Raw genomic sequence first — 8,843 nt, forward strand, 5'->3', positions numbered from 1 at the left:
AATGTGACTTGGAGGTCGAATCATATCATAGTGGCCTCTCGTCGCATATTTACCCGAAGCTGGTTGCTTGGGTAGATGTGGGGAGGGGGTGTGTTACAGCCTCTTATGGCAAGATTTGCGGAGGATGGAAATATGGCCAACCTATGTGTTGATGTTTTGATCCCAAAGTAGGGAGGGTGGCAAATGTTCGTAGACCTCTCACATTGGATACACACCAAGATCCATGGGTTGGTGGTAGATCTTAAAATCCTCATCGTATCTAGAGTGGCTAAAGCTTGAGTCTATTTTAGTACCACGAAACTAGATCACCCTCATGAGGTATCTAACATGTAGCATTCTATGTTTTGTTAGTCTTCATAAAGCATATCATTTTGATATCTTCCATGTACCTCTCTATATATGTAATTATGGATATCTCCCTAGTTAAGAGGGAGTGTTGAGGAATCTAACTAGTGTCAGTATTCATAGTTGTATTTGAGTCTTGATGTTTTTATTAATAATGGATATAGTAGGCACCAAAGGTCTGAAAGCTTTCCTTAAAGCTAGCAGATGTCCCAAGGTTAAGAAAGACCTTAAAGATCGAATCTCAGGGGTGCATCACCCTTTCATCGAGGGGACCACTAACAAGACTGCGAGAATCCTTATGAAGCATAATATTTCCTCAACCTTTAGACCCCTCAACACCATTCGTAGCTCGCTAAGATCTGTAAGAGGCCCTGTTGACCGCAAGGACATGAAAGGTGTTTATGTTATTCATTGTTCTTGTGGGACCCCCTATGTTGGTGAAATTCGGTGCTCTATTAATTAGAGGATTCATGAGCACGCAACTGACATCAAACATGGGCTGATCCGGTCTTCACCCCTGGCAAAGCACATGGAGAAGACTAAGCACCATATATGTATTGAGGAGGCCAAGGTTATTTCTAAGATTTCTCTATTTCATCAAGAACTACACTCAGTGTGGAACAAACTAGGGGAAGATACAATATAAGACTCATCTTCTTCGCTAGGAGAAGATATGTGTACACACAGATTTTACGATTACTACAAAGCGAGTGTGAGAGTGAAGAATTATATAAGTATTGCAAATTTATTTCCTCGGATAGTGTTTCAACATATTTATGGAATTAGGTTGGTAAGTTTGCTAATTGTTAATATTAGAAAATTTAAATATGAATATCTTCTTATTGGAAATGGTCGTGCTTATCATTTAAAATATAGAGTCTACAATTATTATGAATTTATCGGGTCTAGGGTTAGTTCCCAAGCTGAGTCGACCTCAGTCAACAACCTGGGTATAGTCCGATGTACCCCTAGATGAAAATGTGTGGATTTTCTTTAAAAAAAATGTCTCACAATATGCTTCGAAGGAAGATGACAAGCTGTTATGAACTAAACAAAATTTTGTGTTAGGTTTTGTAGTTGGAAACAAAAGGGGGTCGTGTGGCAAACCCTCATAAACCCAACAAGGGAACAATGACATTGTAAATGGTGGTTGAATAGTAATTCATATCATTACGAATACAAGGATATTTGAGAAGAGAGACATAAATCTTATGAGATGCGTGCTTTATTTAAAACAAAGAAATAAACAAGATTGACCCTACTAGGTAACAAATAATTATTTTAAGAAAATAAAAGAGGAGTTATAACCGTATAAGAAAAATCGAAACCTATGATGGACAACTATATATGGATACTAGGACTACAACCACCTTTCGACTCACTTGTGTGATCCAACATGACTAGGTTTCGTAAACCGTAAGGAAGAAAATAATGCTAGTACGAAGATAATATGTGTTAAAAGTTTTTTTAACCCAAGGGATGAATTTTTGTTGTTGATGCTAGCCTTTTGTGGATCTTCTATGGTGGCTAGGGTTTTCTTGATTTTACCTTGCTATAATTTGGAGAGCGAGATATTGTACCAATTTTGTGATCAATTTGTTCACATCTATTTCATTTATCTACACATGTATACAGTATATTTCTATCCAAAATTGTGTGATTTCAAATTAAATTTTTCTTCATGCATTCTCTTCATGATTAAGTAGCTTTCAATATTTTTCATTCATGTCGATTTTGTATAACATAGGGTTGAAAATTTTAAGTGATTTAAGATAGAAATTGAGGATAAAAGAACATATCTATGTCACATAAATGATTGTAATAAAGTGATTATCAGATTTTTTATGAGCTTGGAGAAGTGTGCCCTAAGAAATCAAATTTGTCACAATTTGTTTGGGATCATCAACTACTCTCTCACTAGGAATATGCATAAGTGACATGTCTTTAAAACCCAATCCAAACTCCTTCAACAGTACACATGTTAAATTGCTCACTTCATAATAGATGATATTACATTATCATGACGTACATGAAAATTCAACCTAAAAATATAACACTTCGACATCAACTAAAATAACACTTCAATTCATACATACATGAATAAATACAGACACACATTCAAAATTGTCTCAAATGCACACATTTAAAAAAAAATGGCACAACATGCTCAATATACAAAACAAGGCTCGCTCTTAAACATGGAAGTATGGCATGTGGTGGCCTATATAGAAAATTATTCTAATATACTAACAACATATTATGCCCAAACATGACTATTTGGCATATAATGGTGTATATACAAATGGGTTTCCTGACCACTTCCACCTTCACCACCATCATTTGCATCCTTTATCCTCCTACTAGAAGAATGGAGCTCAACATTCTTTCTTTTGGGGCGTGCTTCTTCATATTTTGTTCTTGCACTGAAGATGATCTAGTAAATCACAAGATTGTTTTCCTATTAGATAACCCTAACCTCTCTACTATAACAGGATTTAATAGTTACAAGAGTTATAGCATATAATTTAAACAAAAAATGCTTAGACTAAAACTCATCATAAATAAAGGAAATCATAAGGGAATGATCTCATCTTGAATGTTTCACTGAGTGATGGAGATTCACCAGGTGGAGTCTTCCACTACACAACTTGGTTGGAAGAGATATTTATTGTTGCATCCATTGAACTACCATTATGGGTTGGTGATAGAGGGATTACATGGGGGAAATATGGAGAAACCACTTGAGATGGAACAATGTTAGTCAAAATAGTTGTTGGGACCAGTCTAGGGGTAGAAAGGGGCTAGAAAATTGATGAATCCCCTTGAGATGGTCTACTAATGCAACTTTTATTGGTGGATGAGATGGAGAAGGTGGTGGAGGCACTTGATGACCAACAGAAATGGGTTATAATGATGATGGAAGTTCCAAAGTCAAGGTAATTTAGATACCAAACATGAGGGAAATGGGAGGATACTGGTGGAAAAATAATGGGAAAACAAGGAACGTTGTGAATGATATGTAGGGTTAAGAGTGGAAATTTGAGAAAATGAATGAATGTGCATACACATTTATAATATTTCAATTAGTAAACGGTAACATAAGAAGAAAAATCTACCAGAGATAAAACCTTTTGAGGAGAACCAAAGAAAAATGGATTAACACAAAGACTCTATGCCAAGCCAAAAAATACTTGAGTGAAAGAAGAAGTGAGAAACCAACATAAATAGACCATGGGAGAAAATACCTTCTCATTGCAGTTGTTGTCGGAGAAATCTTGCACCATAAAGAATGATACATCCTTCAAGAAAGTAGTATTGATTGGTAGGAGATCACCTCCTCTCTAATTTCATCTCACAACATGAAATATCTCCTTTTCATTATTCGAGGTTACATGCTGGTCATTCGTTGTGCAATAAGATAGGTCCATTCAGTGGCCAAGGATCCTCAATATTACACGCCATGGATGAGACAAACGAAAACCTAAAACAAACATGTAAAGGAGTACCTTGAATTGAAACTACTAAGTGTGATTTCCAAGACTTGCTCATAGTAAGTGTGGCTCTTGTAAATAATATTGGTGGGGTGTAATGCCATGTCTTGTGCAGTAATGCATGTTAGGTGGTCGAAAAATGCCAAACCCCGTAATGCATGTTGGGTGGTGGGAAAATGCCCAAACCCTTGCCACTGGCACAAACACCCTAACCTTAATTTTCAATCATATTTATATATAAAGATAAAGTAATTTATAGTGAAAAGTCTCTAATTCCCTCTATAATTCCTTCCTCTTCTCAGTGTGAGGGAGATGGGTAATTACTCCTTGAGTCAATATGGAAACCTGTAATTCATTCCATGACATAGAATTGATAAGTAATATTAGAAGAGAAATATTAATAACAAAAAAGTGTTAGCCATAAATAAAATATTTCAATGTCCATAGTAATTGAAACTAAAAAATATAAATTTATAATTTCTTTACTATTTAAAAATATTTCAATATCTTCTTTAAATAAAATATTTGAATATCTATCTTACATAAAATAATTGTATGGGGCCCAAAAGATCTCTATAGCCCACTATGGGAGAGATATTGTCAAACAACATTACATTAAAACAAATAAAATAATACTCACCTTAAATAAGGTTAATAACAAAAAAATATTTCAATATGAAACATACATATTAATATGTTATTACTTTTTTTCCAGAGGAAAATGTAGTAATTTCCTTTATTAATAAGAAAATTACATTTTGTAGATGCTGAGCATATACATATGGTGACGCCAGGCCTGTCAAAAAACAAAAGTGATTCTCGAGTACTCCACACAGGGGAGAAACTATTCAAAAAAGCATTAATATGTTGTTGATCTCTTCGCAGAGAGACTAGTTCTGAGATAAAACAAGTGAAAGTATAAATATATATTTACATATGATCATTATGATAAAAACTTCATGTCGGGCCTACATTAAACTCTTGGATCTATGAACGGCATGTGATAGTGTTGGTATGTATTACCATCTCTTTCCTCCTATATCAACCAAGTGTCATCATCCATGACCTCTGCTTCCTTGGATAGGTGGTAGGTAGCTGAGTTGTGCTACCTTGTTCACCGGCTTCCCTCCAGGTCCAGTCTGTCTTGTAACAAGAATTTTTCCTAGCATCTTCCCTGCAATGTCCTCCACTTCATCAATTTTTGCAATATGAACACCACCTTCAAACCCATTTTTAAATGTTCCCAATCCTCGACCACCAACAAGTACTTGACTTTTCACAACAACCTCTTTCTCTTCCAGAAACGCATCTTTGATGGCCTGCCTCACTTCCACAACTGAAGAGACAACAATACCTTTGGGAGCATTAACTCCATATTTGCTCATCACACTTGAACCCTGGTATTGGTGGATATTGAGATGTCGGACTTGCTGCTGTTGCCACTATTGCCCTGATCTGATTGCTGTAACAACCGTGGTAAGCAGCCGACCCGCCAAGCCTCTCGCCATTTTCAACATTACATTAAAACAAATAAAATAATACTCACCTTAAATAAGGTTAATAACAAAAAAATATTTCAATATGAAACATACATATTAATATGTTATCACTTAACCTTAAGTTGAAAGAAATAAAATAATAAGGGCCTTAAAAAAAGTTAACAGCAAAAAAATATTTTAATATAAGTTTAAGTATGCCATAAATAAACATTTGAGTGTCCCCTTTAAATAACATAATTTTACATCTTTATATAGAAAGGACTAAAAGTAATTGATAGTGAAAAGACTTTATTTGGTCTACTTTTTCATATGCTGAAAAAATGTAACTCTTCCCTAGTCAATATAGTTTACATCTGACATCTAAAATAAAATTGATCTTACAACCTATTATGAAGGAGATGTGATACTTCATGGAGCTCACATATGGTACTTTACAAACACATGCTAATAAAATAAATTATTTCAGTGTGAAGCACAAGTAAAATATTTCAATTTCTACATAAAATAAAGTAAGATATGTAATTCTTTAATAGTGAAATGCACACCTTGATTAAATATAAATAAAATATTTGAACTAGATGTTGCCACTTAATGTTACATTTAAAAATATATAATAATATTTACTGTAACAAATTAAAAGATATAGCGCTAAAAATATAATGTAATATCTATATTAATAAATTATAAAATATCCATATTATATTTGCTTAAATCTAAGAATCAAATTTAAAATATAATTTTTTCCTCAAATTTTACACTCTTATCAATATAAACACACAATCATCAAAATAGCCCTATCGTATTATGAAGCCACAGTAATCAAAGCGGCCCGGCATATTATAATCTTACAGTCATCAAAGTTGCCAAGTTATTTAACAAATCAGTGAATTAAAGTCTTGCAGCTTTATTCCATTTCTTATTAACTTCCGAACCAACGTAACTTTATCTAAATCCATAATCAGTAATGTGTTGGTAATCCAGGAGGACCCTCAGGCGAGGACCCTCAGATTCAGGGACAGAAATACATATCATGACCGCAATATCTGAGGTCCCTCCGATTCCTGGGCCCTAAGCACACATATCAAACAATGTTACGATTAGTAGCAGGCTATTAGATTAATATTTTTGGTGTAGCTTGATGTTGTTCAGATTTTTTTACCGAGAGATGGGTTTCCAGAGGCAGGATCACCGTCTATGGCTATGACAAAAGATAGCAGAAAGAGGGCGAAAAAGCAAATGCTCAACACTAATACGAGCTTGGAAACCGCCATTGATATGCACCAAAAAAATTTGCAAAAAAGGAATTGAAGCAAGAATGACATGAAACGGTGAAGAAAACAAACTAGGTGAGGCGAAAGTATAAATAGATCAGATAGCGCCTGTGGTCATAGTTACAGGAACCGGAGTTAGGAATTAAATATGCCAGTTAAAATCTGCAGCTTAAGCAGAATACTAGGAAGTCACATCATATAAAATAAAAGAGGTCCCCAGGGAAATAATAAATATTGAAATATCATCAAATTTTAAATCTGGAGATTTTATTGTAGAAGAAGTGGTGCCTTAAGGGCAAGAAACATTTATTTTGTAATATTATATGGTATTTAATACACTTTTAGCAGAACGACATATCATATAAAATAAAAGATGGCCCCAGAGGGCAAATAATAAATCTTGAAATATCTCCAAATTTTAAATTTGGAGTTTTTGTTGCCCAAAAAGTGGTGCTTAAGGGCAAGCAACATTTATTTTATAATATTATAGGATATTTAATACGTCTTTACTAAAAAGGCACATCATATAAAATAAATTATGATAATAAATCTTGAAATATCACCAAATTTTATGTTTGGAGTTTTTAATTCCCAGAAAGTGGTGCTTTAAGGGAAAGCAACATCTATTTTATAATATTATAGGGTATTTAATATAGTGTTGCATGAAAGGCACATCATATAAAATAATAGATGGCATCTTAGGGGAAATAATAAATCTTGAAATATCTATTTTAAATTTGGAGTTTTTATTGCGGAAAAAGTGGTGCTTTAATAATGGTATTTTCATTTAGGAAAAGTCATTTTAGGAAAAAAAATATAATATTAATTTAAAATATAAATTAATATTATAAAATATAATTTAATTATCTTTAGTTAAGTAGTATTTTTAATTATATAGATAGAAGTTTATTTTAGAATATGATTCTTAATATAATATAATATTAAAATATTATATTATAGCATAAACTTAAGAATTATATTTTTATTTAAAAAATATAATTTTTTAATGGAGGCTTATGTGATATCTTATAATCTCTATATATATATATATATATATATATAGATCAAATGAGATGTAAAAATGAGATTATTTGATCTTATATAATTTATTGTATGTTTAATTGACATATAATAGTTAAAATAAAAATGTACTAATAAAAAACAATTGTTAGTCATAAGAAAACTATTCCAAAATTTATTTTAAATAACATCGTTTTATATCAAGTTTATATAAAGACAATTAAACTAATTTAAACTATTAGAGCTAAGATTGATGTAGAGTGATTATATAAATAGGTGTTTGTTTTAGAATATGATTTATAACATAATATTATATTATATTATAAACCATATTATATTAATAAGGTGTTATTTTCATTAATATAAAATAAATGAGAGTTGTATTTTTTTTTTTTAAGCTTTGTAGGACTACATGTTCATCATGTCCAATATATCATCCACATAATTGAACCAGTACTTCACATCAAGGAGTGCCTTAACACAACATGGACAATAAGAATTATATTATGAAACAAATTATTATTAAAATAAAAATATATAAAATATGATAATAATTAATTGCAATTTAATTATATTTAAACGTGTAGTATTTTAATTACATTGATAGCTGTTTATTTTGAAATATAATTTATAATTTAATATAATATTAAAATCAAAAAATTGAATAAGTATGGAAAAGCATGCAACGAGTTTTCTAAGGTGTAAAAAAACCGACAAGTCTGTGGACTGACATGAGGAGTGAATAGTTGGGCAAATTGATGCAACTCTTGGAATTACTAGGCGAATTGTAACCTTAACTCCTTGGAGGATGAGTATATATCGTTGATGAGTTGGAGGAGAAAAGGCATCAACTTCAAGCATTCCAAGTGAGTTCTAACATAAGAAGACAAGCAGAGGAGAAGGAGAATAGAGGAGGCAAAGATGTAGGTAGACCGAGGGATGAAACACCCAAAACAAGGATAGAAAACCCGAGCTGTAGGTTTTGGTGGATTTCGGTGCGGACAAGCTGCAGGTGGGCGACCCTCCCAACGAGCGAGTTGGCCTAGGCACACCTACCCGGCAGGTTGAACGAGTCGAATGGTGAATGAGCTGAATGAGTCGAACGGTCCGAACGAGTTGAACGAGTCAAATGGTCTGAACGAGCTGAACGAGCCGAACGGCTTGAACGAGCTGAACGAGCCGAACGACCTGAATGAGCTGAACGAATTGAAGAGTGA

General features: G+C 33.0%; 1 long non-coding RNA gene across 1 annotated transcript; it reads right to left on the minus strand.

The window, feature by feature from the left end:
* Positions 1–6,274: 6,274 nt before the first annotated feature.
* On the minus strand, positions 6,275–6,650 carry LOC149221328 (uncharacterized). The gene is made up of 2 exons (XR_016248843.1): positions 6,495–6,650; positions 6,275–6,403 (listed from the first exon to the last, which is right to left on the minus strand). It is a non-coding gene; the product is annotated as an uncharacterized LOC149221328 (long non-coding RNA).
* Between the last annotated feature and the right edge of the window lie 2,193 nt (positions 6,651–8,843).

The sequence above is a fragment of the Pinus tabuliformis genome, chromosome Q (genome assembly GCF_031772625.1).
Source record: "Pinus tabuliformis cultivar Carrire ecotype Pingquan chromosome Q, CPIR1, whole genome shotgun sequence".
In the NCBI taxonomy this organism is placed as follows: domain Eukaryota; kingdom Viridiplantae; phylum Streptophyta; class Pinopsida; order Pinales; family Pinaceae; genus Pinus; species Pinus tabuliformis.